We start from the raw sequence: 18,060 nt of genomic DNA, 5'->3' as shown, positions 1-18,060 counted from the left end.
TGTTCACTTGTTTCTATCAGCTTGCCCAAGAGATAGATGTCAAGTGTACTTCTGTCTCCTGGCTTAGTGTTTTTGAGCACAGGGTTGTTTCTTCTGCAAGTGGACATCAGAGGGTCTTTCAGCTTATCCAAGTCTTAAATTGTCTTTGCTGTTTTGAACGGCATTTTATAATTTATCTACGTTGTACTCATTGGCATGCATTTCTCTAACATAGTCCTCTCACATCTCTTCCTATAGTACCATGGGGAGTTTTACCCCTCTAGTGGGGACCTATACCTGTCTGGGGAGGGGGGGGGGTCATCCCAGACTTTCTATGCTTCTCTGCTGAAGCATTGGGACTGTACTCTATGTTTAGCATATGACTGCAATGCCTGCCTTCTGTCCCTCTATCTGGTGGGTAGGGGAGGAAAACTTTTTAATGCTATCCTCTCCACATGATGTACGGCCTCTGGTCTACATCTATCCCTCTTCCAGCATGTTGCCAATGACCCGCTTCTTCCAGTGCCAAGAGCCGCAGGGCAATCCAACTGTGCTCTGTCTGAGGCTGGTCTGTTTGCACCCTCAGCAAAAGCCTTCTCCTCCCCATCTACTGCTCAAGGGTCCTCGCAACTCCCTATTGGCCCCATTCCAGTGGCCCACCAACTCACCAGCACTATCCTGCAAGCAGGGGCTTGCACTGATGTGCTCGTCTGCCACAGAGACATCCTCCAGGTCCCCCGATGCTGCTCAGAGCCAAAAATGTCCCCCTCCAACAGTTTCTCACACAATGGAGGCCCTTCAGAGCCTCTCCTCACTAAAGACATCTATTGCCATCCTAAATTTAGGCTCAGCCCCTCGCTCAGCAGGCCACATACTCTTGAGGTAGGCCACTGCTGGGCTTCCACTGGCTGCTTGGAGCACCCACTCAGTCTTGGCAGATGGCAATTTCTGACAAATTGATGCCCGTGGATGGGGTCCAGCCAGGGCAATGGGGAGGGAGTGGCACTCTTGACCTCCTCGCCATCCTACCAGAAGTAATCTCTTTTATACCTATTGGAGAGAGGCAGTTGCATGATAATGTCCACTGAGCTCATGTTCCCGGGTTGAGTCGGAGGAGGTGGGGTATTAGAAATATCAAGAAGCTAACCATTGGTGTGTGTGTCTTTCCTTGGGCGCACACTGCACACTTCTGTACATATTTCTAGGAACAGTTTTAGATGAGACTACAAAAAATATTGAATGATCAACTCTAATATCTTACTTTGTCCTGGAAGCACACCATTTCATGATGACTTGCTGGGTAGATCTGCAGGGTAGGCATAAAGCTTCACCTCGGTATAACAATTTTTTTAATGTGTACTTTGTCAGGTTCCTTTTGTATCCTCTGTTGGATCCAACAGTTCTGTAGCGTGTTCATGATCAAATCTAAAAACCTAGATGGATTTGTTACTCGTTGGTGCAGCGAAAATGCAAAGTGGTATGGTGGTCACTCCAACTTCTTAAGCTTGTTGTGAGAACGAATCTGTCTTGACAGGTCTATTTCCAGGCCTGTAGGTGGCTACATTATAGAACTGTGAAAAGAATAGAGTACACTACACTACATGCTGGGAATAGGCACACTTCAGAAAGTAATATGCATTAAGTTCTTATGGGCAGTCCGCACTGTGAGTCTATAATGTGCCCTTCTAGATAATGTCTAAAATTGGATAATGCATCTCTGTTTGCTAGTAATTTTCTAGTCTAAATTGTGCAATTCTTTTCAGATTCTGAGCGGTTTTAGAAATATTAAGGTAAATATGTAGAGAAAGTTGAAACAACACTGTTCTGATTGCAAAAAAACAAGCATCTGGTCCTACTACAAAAGGCAAGCGTTCATTAGAGTGTTCCAAGAATATTGTGGATATGGATGTTTTTAAACTTAGAAATCATTGTTTGCCTTTCCAAAAAAGGAAAATCCTTACTTAGATGGACAATGGGTTGGAATGATGGTAGAAAAGTCTTCTATGACAGATGATAAAAATTAGCAAACCAGATGAACCCTCACACTTCTGTTTTTTTTTCGATCTAGTGGTTGGCCATTCCAGAATTGCTTTTACCTTGAAAGAGTCAGTTCTAATTTCTTGCTTGAGCTTGTCAAAAACCAAGAAGTTTATATTAGGGACTTTTATTGTGCGAATTCAGAGGCGGCCCCTCCATTATAGCGGAGGAGCGCCGCCCCCAGCCAACACCAGCAAATAAAATTGGTTTTAAACCTGTTTTATTATCATTTTATTTTAATCCCCTGGATCTGCCACCACTACTCTGATGAGTCTTGGGGGCGGGTTCTGGGATGGCACTGATGGTGGGGGGGCACTCCCTTCACTGCGCATGACGTTTTGGCTGGCCGTCTCAGGCCAGCAATACACTCAAGCACAGTGAAGCGCTCTCCAGCCCCAGCTTTGTTGCTGGGGCTGGAGAGAGCAGGCACAGGCTCCCAGTCTGCATGGGAGCGCAAGTTGTCGGAGCTTGGGCAATCCAGACGCTTCTTTCATGCAGCGTCAGGATTGGCCACAGTGCAGTCTGGGACCTGTGCCCAGAGGAAGAGCAGAAGAGCCGCAGGCGGTTTTGTTCAGGTAAGTTTTAATTTTATTTAATTTTTTTTGTCCCCCAATCCCTCCCTCCCTCCCTCCCCACCTACCTCCTCCCTCCTCCGGCTGGCCCGCCCCGTCACTTTGGCAGAGGGTGGGTCGCTACTGTGCGCTATGAGTGGTTCTAAGTTAGGTAAGGATTCAGAGACATAAGTGTGAAATTGCTCTTAAGTGTCAGAGCATATTAGGATGTCATCTAAGTAGACAACTATATAAATACCATATCATCACATAAGATATGATTAACAGAATATTGGAAAGCAGCTGGGGCATTACAAAGCCCGAAAAGTATATAAAGAATATTCGAACTGTCTGTACGGTGTATAAAAAACATTTCCTATTTATCCCTTCTCCTATTCTCACCAGATTGTATGCTATTTTTTTCTTTCTCTGATTATGTTTGGAGACTATTTTAGTAGCCTATATCTGATAGAGTGGGACTAAGATAAGAGATGATAACGGTTTTGCGGTGGTAATTGCATTTAGCACTCGATAATCAATAGATGGACAATATTTTCAATTCGCTTTGTGAAATGAAGAAGACAAAAGCTCTAGCTCATGAACTTGAATGCCTGATTAAGCCTTTATTCAAGTTATTTTTCAGGTATTGGCACAATAGCTCCTCTTCCTGGACAGTCCAAGGATATATTCTCACACGATGAATGGGTTCCCTTGGCATCACATCAATGATGTAATCCATGTCCAGTAAAGGAAGAATAACAACCATCTTGAACAGAAGCAAGATTGAAATATTAAGTGCTGTTAGATCATCTGCTTTTTGGACCCCATTGAATAACCCCACAGCAGGTAAGGTTCAGAACATTTTATTAAGAAGTAATCATACATCTATACAGGAGAGCAACCTGCCTGTAACTGACCATCATATGGAACCTTTACGCAAGTCAAATATAGGGCTCCCGGTTTTATGGTATTTCGTTTTTTTAACATTTCCGTCTGTATTTATCCATATTTATTCTTTGCCCATTTTATCTGTATCCATATTTATTTCGTGTTTTGCGTATAAATGTAGTTGTAAAATTGTACATTTCCATATTTATTTAATGATAGACGAACGCACATACTTTGATGTCTGTCGTGTTTTATCTATTTAAGTTGCCAAATATTACATAGTAGTACATCCATTGGCAAATATTAGTATTATACCACAAATGTATGTTGACACATGCAGTTATTTCAAGAAATGTCATCTTGTTTTTTAATTTCCCATGCTGTCCATCTGCTCAGCAGCTGGGCTATAATTCATGTAAGACAGCACGAAGAGTCACTTAAAACAAGCACATTTTCTGAATTTATCCACTTTTAAAAATAAATGCAGACAGAAAACACATAGTCTTCTGTCTGTATTTATCTGTAAAAATCGGATAAAATGGAAAACGGGGAGACGGAGTCAAAAACTAACAAGGAACGCTGAGTAAAAAAAGATTCCACAGAGTGTTGTGCATGATGCAAGAAACAATATAACACTTTCTCTTCTGATAAAACCTAAACACACCCATATGTTTATAGTAAAACAACTAAACACTCCTAATGCAAAATTAAACTATCGGAATAATACACCAAGTAAGCATTTACTATAACTTAAAATGAGAACAAGCTAAAATTCTGTTCCACATAATCTTTCAACTACAATGGTTTGTTCCTAAGTCTGTTTCTCAATAAATGATTCAGTCCACACTGCAGATTTACATTCTCTTCACCATGCAAGCTCTGATCAATAGCACACTCAAGCACCAAAATTAAATTGCTCTTATTAAATACATTTTAATCACTCAACTGCACAACAAATCTACCTACTCTCTTCATTAACATACTGTCGCAGGGGGAGGAGCCAAGCTCGCATCCGAGATGGCCGCGTTTTAGCTCGGCTCCGTTCGCCTGCCTGTTTTTATCGTCTATCCTGCTGTTATCCTGCCCCGGGAAGTCCTCTTTGCTATGCTGTAGTGCTAAGACACCTTGCGGGCACTCACCTTTTGCTCTGGTTGTCCTTGGGTGCCGTGGATCCTGCACGTCGCTCCCGCTCGCTTTGGGGCATCCGGAGCGAGCTGGCCTGGATCTTCTCGGCGGCGCCCGGACGGGGCGGAGCGCGCTGGTCGGCCCTTGATGGCGCTGTGGACGCGGTCGTTGAGGCCGTTGTGCGTAAAGGCCGGCTGTGACTTGCTGGCCGGCTCCGGTGGGCCGGTGGCCTTGGGTGGAGGCACTGCCTTCCGTTGACGGGGCTGACCGTACATTCGGCTTGCTCCCCCTTTGTTCTCCGGTCCGGCCATTTTGATTTCCTCCGCCCGGACTCGGAGAACGGGACCGGCGGCACTGGGGAGCCGGCGATCTTCCTTCTTCTGGTGGCCCCCCTTCCTGCTCTGGAGGTGCCCTGCTGCCGGTCGGCTGGTCTTCATTTGCCTCGCTGCTGCCCGGACGGGGGTTGACGGACGCCGCGGCCCCGCCGGGCTTCCAAGATGGCGGCCGACCCTGAATGTCTCAGCCGGGCCTGGACGAGCGCTGGAGGCCCGCCGCATGGCCCGGGTGCCGGATACTGTAAAGGTTTTCCTACACTTAAGGACATCCTGGACGCCCTACACTCCTGGCGAGCTTCGGTGGCCGCACCCGTTGTCACTCTGGAGGTGGATCCTCTCTTCGGGCCGTTCGGGCCCCCTGAACTGGGTGCGGCTTCGTCGCCGTTGCAGGGTGCGGCTGGAACTATCCTGGGAAGCATGGGCCCGGCGACGGCCGCGTCTGTGGGTGTGCGGAGTTCCGTTGCCCTTCATCGTCCTGTGCTATCTCCGGCACCACTGGTCCGGGGGCCGGATCCCGTCTGGACTGGACTCGATGGTTCTTTCTGCCTCTCTTCGCATCGAATGGCCGACCCTGGATCCTGTGCCGGCCCCGCTGGGTCGGCTTTTCTCGAACTGTCCCTGAAACTGTGCCTGCATTGCGTGAGATGTTCTCTGACTTTTCCGGATCATCCGGGTTTTACTCCACGTATCTTATTTGGACTGCCGTTTGTTCTCCCTGTTCTTTGCCTTCTGTTCTTCGTGGTCTGGTTCTTAGTGAATCAGACGACTACAACTTTGGACAAACAAGGACAGGGCTGAGACGAACTTGCCTCTGTGTGCGGTAGTCTTGTACTGGTTGGATGATCGGCATGTAACGGTATGACTATGTGTGAATTTGTGATGCTCCTGGAGTATATCCTGATACTTTTTTGACTTCCCGAGGGCTCTGCCTTTTTCTCAGGCGGGTGGGTGGGTGCTGATAATTCTGTTCCTTGGCCCTCTCCCGTGCGTCTTCTTCCCTTTTCCCTTCCCCCCCTCCTTTTTTTGTCTTAGGTTTCCGTCTTGCCTTTGCTCTTCTATATTTCGGGTTCTAATTAGGGCGACAGGCACGCTGCTGGGGGGTAGGCCATAGCCTTCTGCAGGGGTGCAGGGTGGGCTTGTGGGGTGGGTGGGGGGGTCTGTCACTTTGGGGGGTCTTTTTCCCCCCCTTTTTTTCTCCCCTTTTTTTTGTTCTATGGCTCTTAAGTATTCTCTTTTTCGGGACTCCGTCTCGTCCTGTGTCCCCCTGGGGTGTTTCTGATGCACTGGCCTGCCGGTCTTATTGTGATTATGGCTCATTGTGTGTTCTGTCACTGATCTTCAATTTATGCCGTGTACCGGTTTATGTTTTCCTGCTTCGTCGCCGGGGGGCGCATGTTTGAGGAGGAGTCCCTTCCTTTTTCTTTTTTCTTCCTTCCCCTCCCTCTTTCGTGGGGGATTTCCTTCCTTTTATTGGGGTGTGTACCGTATTGATTGATACGATGGGCCTTTTTTTTTTTTTTTTTTCACATCCGTTTGTTAAGTCTGGTTGTAGCTGTGGTGGGTGGGCGCTGGACGGCGAGCGCAATTGCCTCTCCTTGTGGTACTTCCGTTGGGATTGTATTTACCGATATGTTTAGTTCTTGTTGGATTTATCCTGTACTTTCTATGATCGCCTGTTCGCGGCTCACCACGGCCCCTCCCTTTTTGCTTGACTCACTGCCCGTCATGATCCTGTACTTCCCGTTCCCATAATAGAAAATCAACCTTCACATATCCTGTCCATGCTGGTTGCTCTATGGCTTTCGGCCTCTATCTCCTGTGTTCTTGTGGTCATATCCTGTGGATACTTTTATACTGCTGATTATGCTCCTGCTATGTGGTGGCCAGCCCGCCGGGTTGTAGGCCCGTATTTGTGAGCACTTTCTGTACAATAAAGGTTTTTAAAAAAAACATACTGTCGCAGAATTTGGAAATACCTTTTCTCTTTAACTTCTCTAGTCTCAGTCTTATCACATCACCTACTTTGAATTCCCCAAGATGTTGTCTTCCGTTATTTACACCAATTCTTCTGAACCCTCCAATCGTGTTCTTCAATCAGAGTTCCTCCTTGTCATTTTTTTGCTGACTGACATTCATGGCTGCCATAAAGTGCAGATCTTTCTTCCCCGCATGTACTCAAATGAGGACTTATCTACATCTCTGTGGGCTGCCACACTACATGACAGCAATTCATCAGTCTCATCCTAATTGCCAATATTGAATATCTGCACAGTTGGTAAGGTTCACTATTTTTTATTCAGAAGTAATCCGGATACATCTAACAGGAGAGGGGCCTGCCTGATCCGACCTATGAAGAGTTTACACCGAAAACTGATTACCCCACACCAAGTGATGATAATGCTCCATGCCCCAACAACAGGTCAGAGTTTTCTTTTTATGGTTGAATATTTATGCTCTGCATTTCTTGAGGGTCTTGAACCATAAGCAACTATTTTTAGTCTTCAGGCGTGATTTGCAACAAAACTGCTCCCAACTATTCATTGTTGGCACCTGTCACTATAATATTTTGAAATGAGTATTGAATAGTCTTAGAGCAGGAGCATTTGCCATTTCTTTTTTCATTACATTAAAGTCTCTTTCACACAACTCATCCAAGACAAATGGCTCATTTTTCATTTTACAGTTTTCGCATATTCACTATTTTATCTGCAAATTTATGAATAAGCCTAACATTATATTCTGCTAGTCCCATCAAGGACTTCAATTGATCTTTATGTTTGGGACTCGATGCGGTCACAATCGCCTAAACCAGATCCCACTTGGGTGCAACCCCACTTCCACTAATGGTATTGCACCAAATATTCCACACTCCACATTGCACTCCTACTTTTTTCCTTCTCAATGGTCAAACCCTTTCACTTCTAATATAGCTAACACTCTGTTCTATGTTTCGTCCTGCTCTTCTACATTTTTACCATAAATTAAAATATTGTCTTGGGAATACATCATATCAGTTATGTCTCAAACCAATTGGTGCATAATTTTCTGTATCACAGCAGATGCTGACACTAGACCAAAAGGCCTCTATTTTTGCCTAAAAGTGCCTTCCAGTGTGATGAATGATATCAGCGGTTTTGAATGCTTGTGTAAAGCTATCTGATGACACACTGGGTTCTATAAATCTAGAGAGCTGAATACCTTTGGAGCACTTAATTTTGACCAAGTTCACCAATGAAAGGAAGAGGGTGTCAATTGCCCCACACACATTTGTTTACATAGCACAAATCGACACAAGGCCTAATCTGTTTCCATGGCCTGCAAACTGGGACTATAGGAGATAGATACTCCATGGACTCTAGTTTCTCTTACACTCCATCCTTACCTAATTTGTCTAACTCCTTCCTCAGACTTGTCCTCATTGACTGTGGAACATTTCATATTTTATGAACTTTTGGGACCAAATCCACCCTTCCCTACTCTTCGTATAAATAAAAAAATGAATTCATCCTTTCGCAGTCTTTTATGCTTTTGCTACTATCAATTGTGCATCTAAAGCATGTATATGTAATCAACGAGAGAGAGAGGTAAAAGGATACCGAGTCACTCCTAGACCCCTTACTAATAATATTAGTTAAACAACAGTGTGGTCAACACAAAAAGGAAGAAAATAAGAAAAACGGCGAGAAAGAATCACTCTTGTGAGTTAAAAGAACCCTCACTCACCAACCTAGTTGGTGACATGCTTCATCATTGATGTCGATACCTCCCCACGAAACAGCCCAGAGGGACGACCGGTGCACCGACGGATAGGTAAGAGTATTTTGGCGCGCTGTAGGTAGCATTCGCGCGCTTGTAACTCTTGTAACAATGCTAGTACGCAGTGTACTGTTTGAATTTGGGGTAGCTGATAAATAGACCGTGGCAATAACCCGGACCATGAGAGTCACTCGAGAGGTGATTTATTCAGAACTGTAACTTTTAACTCAAATAAGAATACCTAGACGAGTAGCATTCAAACAACGAGATGCAAACATAAGAGCTAGGTTTGATAACTATTCCAATTATGATTCCGTGAAAGGTGCCAGGCGCGTTTGTTACGGCGGGCTTACCACCAGAGGGTGGTTATTAATGGAGCCAGTATAGAATGTGTTACTTTTAGATCGGTGACATACTTAGTGAAACCAGCAATAGTTTAACATCAAGGCTGGTGTTCGTTGACAATGTGGAGATGACCTTATATGTGAGAGAATACAGCGCCAGCTTTGGTACGCGAAGAGCCGGTGATGTATGGTAGTCTGTGGGATAATTCCCCTATACCAAATTAAATCCTTTTCCTTTTACTACAGAGCGGTGCACCCAGTACCTGAGCTGGTGCCAGGTGAGGTGGGGCTGTTCCCTTCCGCTTAATGGGTGAGTGAGAAACATATGGCAGATTACACTGTCCATAGATGGCTGGCATTTTAGAGCCAGCATGTTGCTCATGATATAATTGTTTCATGATCCATGCACGTTGTTATGATTACTAACTGTGCTTTCTTTGGTCTTTCTTTATATGTATCTATAATTTCCCCTGCTGAATACTGTGATCTAAAGACAGGAGGATAAGTACATATCGCACTTTTCAGGTGATATCTTTTCATTTTTATATATAGCAGTAGCACTAATGGTCCTGAAGAAGCAGCAGGAGACCGCATGGCTCCGAGTGACTGCAGAAACATGTCGACCTAATATTCTCGTTGGTAGTCATTTGTTACACTACTACTTGCACTGTTTTTATTGATTTGGGAGTGAAGGGGTGCATATTAAACGTTTTTCCCCTATCACTATCCAATTTTAGAGCAATCCTTTTTTATTTTTCACTTTATCACTTTCACTTCGTTTAGCACTGCTATTCAGTTCCCTGCAAGACACACTTTGTTCACATCCGAGTTTGTGTTTCTGGTACACCCTAGAATTGGTCTGTAACATCAGCACTCTTGGTGTGTAAGAGATCCCAGATGATGAAGGGCGGTCTCGATGGTGGACTGATGGGAACTCGTTCACGTTGAGTGGTTTTCCTTCACAAGATTCCCTATTTGTTTGCTAACACATTTGTTGTTTCTTGATAGATACATAATTTAGTTAGTCCTTTGACTTACTGCTATTCTTTGTTGGTAAAAAAGTAGTTTGTAAGGTGATACCAGATGTTTAAGAAATTATGGGTCTGTATTAGATCAGAGTTTGTGCCTGTAACAATGTCTTGAAATTCATTCTTTTTTCACAGGCAGCCAGTGGAGTTCATGCAAAAGCTTAGCTGTGGATGTGAATTTTGGTGCCTTTAGAAGCAGTGCTGGAAGCAGCATTTTGGACTTGCTGTAGTCGCTTGAGGGCACGCTTCTAAACACCCAGATACAAGACGTTGCCTTAGTCCAAACAAGTGAGGCTGAACTCCTTTATTTCCGTTTTTTGTGCTGAGGGCGGGAGACAGCAAAGAATCTTTATAAGTCATCTAAGCATTACAAAGCAGGAGGCTGCTGGCTTAGGGATCAGAGTGTTCATTGAGAGGTTGCTATCTAGCTAGCTTGCAATCTTTATGGTTGTCATGTCTTTCTTTAGAAGGTCTGTCTTTCCTCGAATGAGTGCAAAGAAGGCTTGAAGATTTACACAGATGACTATAAAGTTGATGTCCTGCCCCTAGTACTTTGGGTCCAGGTGCAGTGTATGACCATATCGTTGCGGGGAGTACCACCACAAGAGATGCATCAGTGATAAGAGTCACCTGTAGAAAAGGGTTTAGAAAGGACCTGCTGAGCAACAGGGTATTTCTGTTCGCCCATAGCAGAGAGAGCTAAGCCCTGGACATTACCAACACTAGATCTTCCAAATGCGCTTTCCTCTGTACCCATTGCATCGCAAGGTACTCCGGATGCTGTTGTATGTGCAACCTGGTGCGTGACACTATTTCAATACATGAGGACAACAGTCCTTAGAGATAGGTTATGTTACATCTTTAAAAAAAGACAGCACCTGTTGAGATGCCCTCAGCCTCTGCATTTGATGTGTGTATGTTAAAGGTGTAGAAAGGCCTAAATGAAATGTTCACTTATACGTGTATTTGAAGGACCTATGTGCTTCACGCTAATGATGGCAGATTTCTGTAGGCCTGAAATGCATTTTCCCTGGAAACTCTCAGGAAAGGATTCTTAGTGAATTTCATGTGCATGTTGAATTTGTTCTGTTCTCACGTTTCTGTTGCAGGTGGAGAAAGTTGTCTTTGTTAGTTAGAAAAACGCTTTTTGTTTTAGGAGTTAGGCTCAAGGAGGAGATGATACTTTATGAAAGGAATGCTGATAATTGGGAGACGGTGTTCTTTCTCACTGAGGAAGGCCTGGGAATCAAGGTATTCAAGCCAGGTGCTAGAAGTCGACACCTGATGGAAAATCACCTATGAGGAGTGTCCAGCGAGATGAGGTGATCTGTGGGCTTGTTCTATGTTTATGTGTTTTGTATTAGGGATAGTGCCCCGGGGGTTGAGTCAGGAGAGGGGTAATCAGGAGAGAGGAGATCAAAGAGAGAGAAGGAGCATCTTGGAATGAGCTCTGTAGCTTTGGCTACTTAACCCATACAACGTGAGAGTACTTCTTAGGAAGTCTTCACAAGCTGACACCTTTTCTGATCTTGCCTAGGAATTGCGAAGTAGGGATGTCACGGTAGTGGTAGTGTAGGGATAGATTAATGCTTTTTATTAATTCGCCACAGATGAAAACTGTTCTTGGCGTGGGGGCACTCATTGCCTATGTTCTGTTACTGGAAATTATCATTCTGTTTACGATTCATCACATAAAACTTGCTCATAGGTTTGAATTTGTATTAGTTCCTATGTACTTCTACAACCTCGTAATGAGGTGTTTGTACATCCGGTTGTTTTTGGCTTTGTAATAAATCCACTAACTTGGAATTCGGAGTCTGTGATTCTTCAGAGTCATGTTTCTTAAAACTGGTAGTCTGCCTTAACAAGTTATTTCTACCATCTAGACCTCTCAGCAGGTAACAAAGGTCCATCGGTCAAGAGTTCCACAGTAAATTGGTAGGAAGGAACTTGCCCTAACAGTTGGTAGCAGAAGGACGGTTACCTCTGCAGAGAGGGCAGAAGCTAGGAATATTATGGAAAGTTGAATCATATAGCCCCAAAGAGCCCAAATGATGAAAGCCCAGAGGATTGAAAGCGGAAGACGATGAACTTTGGCGGAGACTGACGGAGAGTGACGGTGCGGCAGGAATAGCAGTTCACGGTGGAGTGAGTATGAATAGGGATGTGTGTTAGATTGCGATGATGATTTGATTGTATGATGTCTTGCGGAGTAGGGTTGAGAGTCGAGTGATTGTGGTTTCGGGCTCAACGCGTGCAGTCCATGTGAAACGATTGGTTTTGTTTTGATGTCAGGCTCGACAAGTAGCCTATGATTCCAGGATAGATTTGTGGTGTAGAAGACACCAGTGTTGTAATTGTCTGACCAGTGATTGTGATAGTCGTGAGGTGTGATCAACAAACCCACGGGAGATAGGGAACGTGTATGAGAGAGCTTGATAGAGTCACGTGGGAAGCTAGTGCACAAGGGCAGTGATTTGAGTGACCAACGCAGGTCTTGGGCCACTGTGTGTGAGCGATTTTGGGCGAGTGGATCCTATCAGTTATTAGCATGACTGTCCGGCCGTTCGTGGGCAGACAGTTTGAAGCAACTGTCCAGTTGTTTCGCAGAAAGACGGTTGCCAGAGGTGAGGCAGAGAATTACTTGTGAGACTATCAGTCATTTCGTGGACAGACAGTCGGTTATGTGATTGTCTGGTAGTTGGTGGACAGACAGTTATTTGTTTCTATGAATGAGGTGCGTGAATGTGTAAGGAAGAGATTCTAAAGGAGGGTGAACTGCTGAAGTGAGGAGGAGGAGTGACTTCGGAGTGTGCCGTGCTGCGATAGGTCGGTTTGTGTAAAGCCGCGCTGGGATTGGTGGATTGTCATCAGGAAGTAAAACTAAAACATCTTGTAGGTAAAGGAGTTGATTCAATCATGCGATGCTTGAGGGTGTTACTTGACCATTGAAGGGGAGATAGAGGGATAGTGACTCGAGTGGGTGAAGAAGCACCACCTGAAGACACACCAGCACACTATATGGCCACGAATGTAGGACTCCATACCACAGTTTGGCTTCAAAATTGGCATAAAGTTACCAAGGAGGAAGATTTGGCTTTTCCACGTTACGGTTCATTTAGATTAGATGTGTTGTATCAGATAAGAGCGGTGATGGCTTCATTGCAACCTCCACCCAGACCGACACAGTTTGAGGCATTGGATGCATGGATAAGAGCAGCACATGTGAAGAAAAGGGAGCGAAGTCAGGAAAGAGTGAAGAAGTTGGTAAGGGGCGTTCCAAGATGCACGATGGGATGCACTGGTGAAGAGATGGAGGGTCAATACCATCAAAGGAGAGAGGCTAGTCCCACTGTTAGTGAAGGTAGGAGATTCACAGAAGAGGAAGCAGGAAGAAAATGTAAGTGACACTGAGGATAGTTTGCTAGATAGGTTGCTAGCAGAGCTTCCGCCTCCATATAATCCAGCCTCGGCAGAGGGAAAACCAGTGCTTGCAGAAGGGACAAGAGAATAGCAGACGAGTCCTAGTGCAAAAGTAGTAGGAAAGGTTTTGAGGGGAATGGGAATGCAACCATTGAGGAGTATCGAGATGAGTGGAGCTAATGTTGTCACACAGTTACCGGATGCCCTTATGGTACCAGTCACCATTGGTCCCATAGTGTCAGTGTGCGATCCAGGTCAACCAGGAAACAGTGGTCAAGCACAGTCACCAGTGGTAGGAGAAGGTATCAGTACTGGAGGAAATCGTACAGTGAGCGGAATTGGTCCTCTTTTGCAACCTATAGAGGCTAGTACTTCATTGCCAGCCACTGCAGATTCTTCTAGAGGGTGTACTGGGCCTAGGCGGTAAGGTAGGTGTTGTTAGCAGACTCACGTTCTGATTTGAGGATCTGGGAACCCCCAGTTAGAGTGAGGTCCCATGGGGAGCATGGCAGGAGGAGGGACTGATCAGCAAATTTCTGGGAGTCATAACGTCCCACGGATCATAGTGGAAGGGAGACAATGAGGAAATCAGAGCAGCGAAATTAGGGAGCTACGCAAAACATCAAGTCAGGGAACGATTAAGGCTGCTATAGGAGCCAAAGTGCTAGATGTGGTGAGGCTACAGGCAGAAGCAGATGAAATGATAAGTGGAAATTTACCTTTGGAAAGGATGGAGCTTTATGAACAAGATGAGCTGCTGTTTATGGCAAAAGACGTGACCCGTAAGGCAAGGAAAGTTTAATGAGAAATTGACAGAATTAGCTCAGAGCTATGATGTGGATTTGTCCAAAACGAAAAAGTTGCAGGGAAGTCACAGGTTAAATTACAGGGATCAAGAATTGGAAGAGAAAAGAGTCATAGGGTTAAAAACACACATTCGGGAATTGATTGTAGGGATACGTGCATGGAGCATGCTTGAGAAGTCGGAAGAGAGTTGGTCCAACAAAAAAAGTGTCAAAAAGGATATAGGCGATACACCGCCTCCAGGAGGGGGAACAGCAGGAGTAGAGGCTTACCCATTGAGAGAGGTACTGAGTTGAGGGTATGTGCATGTGCCTAGGAGCAGAGGCAATCTGACAGCATTTACAAATAATTTTCCTTGGATGAGGGAAAAACCTCTTGAATGGTACAAGCAAGTTGATCGCTTTGTCAAGATTTCAAAAGTATTGTGGATTGATTTGGATTTGAATACATTGTTTGACATTGTAGCACAAATAGTAATCTTTAGTCAGCTTGTAAAATTGCAGTTGAATGGCCAACGTCAGAACCAGAGTGAAATCCTGTTACACATAATGGATCTTCACCATTGGTTATGAAAATGTTTGAGCAGGTAATCACATGGTTACAGTCTAAAATGTTGCCACAAGATATTGATTGGGTTAAAATAGATCGAACTACCCAAGACCCTAAGGAATCGTTCCATGGATATTACGAAAAGCCTTCAAGCAGTACAGTGGACTAGACACTCTAGATTCCAAAGACATGGAACAGTTCGTCCCCAAATTCGTCCAAGGATTGAGACCAGAGATTAGGGTCATGATCCAACAGCATTTGATCTGTTGGCAGAACAAATTTGTGGATGAGATTCTACAATATGCCAGGTAATGATGAAGTAGACTAAAAGTGTAGGAAGCTCAAGGATAAGCTGATGTTGGTCCAGATGAGGAATGCAGATAGGGTGGACCATGCACAGCCAAGCAGAGGAGCATAGGGGCGAAGGGAGGGAAACAATCAGGCAGGGGTCCAAAACGCGTCAGGCCAAGGAAGGCGGAAACCTGTAGACCCCAAGACGGGGAAGGATGTTGGTACTCTGAAGAAGACTACTGCATGCCATTATTGTCACAAAATCGGGTGTCGGAAGCGCGAGTGCAGGTTAAATCCCGCTAATCAGGTCCAAGATGAGGATATAGTGCGGTTATCTGAGACGGTAAATACAACGGTAAGACCCAGGTCTGTACAAGTAGGAAGTTTGAGTCCACAAGCGCAAGTTTCCCAACCACCGAGAATTCCACAAGGAAACCGAATGTAACAGCAGATGCCACTCATCGAGACATTCGATGAATTAGATTCAAACCCATTAAAATGACAGTGCCTGAGGGGGGAGGAAGACTGTACCCTTGGAACAGTCTTGGAGGTAGACCAGAGAGGACCATATGTAGAGGCAGATGTTGACGGTCATCCCATCACCTTTTTGATGGATACTGGTGTTACCCGTTCTACTGTAAGATCTGCAGTAGTCCCAAACCTACCTCTCTTAGGGACAGATGAGATACCTGTGAGAATAGGAACCTTTCTTGACCAATGCCAGTTTGTGGTGTGCGATTCGAGTCCAGTCTGCTTATTGAGTCGTGATCTATTTTGTAAGTTGAACGGCACCATCTATTGCACGCCCAAAGGAGTGGAGATGCAGACTAATGGTGATGACATTGCGTTCAAACTGGCGAATCAGAATCTCTGCATAGAGATGTTCCCTGTGTTGACAGTCGATGACTTACCACTCGATTTGAGGGATTCCGTCTCTTTAGAAGTATGGGACTTCAAAGGGGAAGAGATAAGGTCAATCAAAGGAGTTGAGCCAGTTAAGATTTAGGTCAAGTCAAACGCTGAATTCCCAAGAATGCCTAAGTACAATCTCACACCGGAAACGGTGGCAGGAATCACGTTTGTAATTGAGTCCATGATTGAGCAGGGAATTTTGAAAGAGATAATGGGAGCCCATGTAATTCCCCTATAATGGGATTGCAGAAGCAGAGTGGGAAGTTTAGAACCATGCAGGACCTGCGAAATGTCAACACGATTGTAGTTCCATGTTGTCCTGTGGTACCGAATCCATCAGTGATATTATTTCATATACCCTGTGAAGCTGAGTGGTTCACAATGATCGACCTATGCCAGGCAATTTTTTTCGATACCCTTACACGAGGAAAGCTAATTTTTATTCGCTTTCCGTCTGGAAGACCGAGTGTTAACATGGTGTTGTATCCCACAGGGGTATACAGAGAGTCCATCGATTTTCAATCAGATTTTGAAAAAGAATATTGAGAGTCTTGTACTGCCACAGAATTCAATTCTCGTGCAGTATATTGATGACCTCTTAATTGCGTCTGAAACAGAAGATGCTTGCAGAATTGATTATGTTAACTTGTTAAATCATCTAGCAGAGAATGGACTTAAGGTGTCCCAGAGCAAGCAACAGTACTTTCTAACTGAGGTTCAGTATTTGGGTCACCGAACTGAGAAAGGCAAGAGGAAGGTGTCACCAGACCTCATTGAGGCAATCATGAACATGACTGCGCCTACCACGCAAAAATAAGTCAGGATGTTTCTGAGAATGGTTGGGTATTGCCGTCAGTGAATTCCCAACTTTTCATTGAAGGCAAAGCCTTAACAGAGGTTGACGCACAAGGACTTCAGTGTTCCGGTACCATGGGATAACGACTGATTGGTTGCCTTCCTGGAGCTGAGAGAAAGCCTCTGTCGCGCTCCGGCTCTAGGAATGCCCGATTACAACAAGCCCTTTTTACTGTTTTGCTGTGGGAGAGAGGTTGTGCACTTATCAGTACTCACCCAGACTCATGGAGGTGTCCGTACACCAGTTGCCTACTTCTCTGCTACCCTAGATCCGGTAGCTTCAGCGTTGCCCGGATGTCTCAAATCCGTTGCTGTAACAGGTGTCCGCATTGAAAGGTGTGAAAGCATTGTGATGGGTCATCCACTTAGTGTTTATGTTCCACACTCGATTGAGCTTCTGAAGACGAGACCCAAGACACAGCAATTGACAAACTGCAGACTCACATGCTATGAGCAGGTCATACTTGCCTCAGAGAATGTGACTCTGAAACTACTGCTACTTTGATGCATTTACCATATGTTGATGATGAAGATTGTGAGGACCAGGACTGTCTCTATGTGACTGAACTTTGCACCAAACCGAGACCTGACATTGTCGATGAACCGTTGCTCCAATCTGATTAAATCTTCTTTGTAGATGGTTCATGCTTAAAAGACAATGTGGGCAATTGGAGAGCAGCTTTTGCACTATGCACAATTTCTGGAGATGTGAAAGCTGCTTGTTTACAGGGACTATATTTCGCACAAGTGGCTGAAATCATTGCTTTGACACGTGCCTGCTTGGTTGCTGATCAAATCTGAGTCACCATCTACACTGACAGCCAGTACGGATTCGGTGTGGTTCATGACTTTGGACAGCTATGGTCACATAGGGGATTCTTAACGTCATCTGGATCTCCAATCAGAAATGGGGAATATGTGAGGAAACTTTAAGAAGCTATGCAACGTCCAAAAGAAATAGCTGTGGTTAAGTGTGGAGCTCATGGAAAGGGAAATTATTTTGTGACTCTAGGTAACAGATACGCAGACGAAGCTGCGCGTTTCTGTGCAGAACAAGGGTGCATTTTCACAGGAGAATATACTGGAGAGAGCCCAGAAAGAACCAAGCTCAGCATGATGTTAACCATAGCAGACACTTGGAACGAGTTCAAGCGCCTGCAGGGAGAAGTGTCAGAACAGGTGG

The sequence above is a fragment of the Lissotriton helveticus genome, chromosome 5_1, assembly GCF_964261635.1.
Source record: "Lissotriton helveticus chromosome 5_1, aLisHel1.1, whole genome shotgun sequence".
Lineage (NCBI taxonomy): Eukaryota > Metazoa > Chordata > Amphibia > Caudata > Salamandridae > Lissotriton > Lissotriton helveticus.
Note: the sequence above shows the minus strand (reverse complement) of the source record.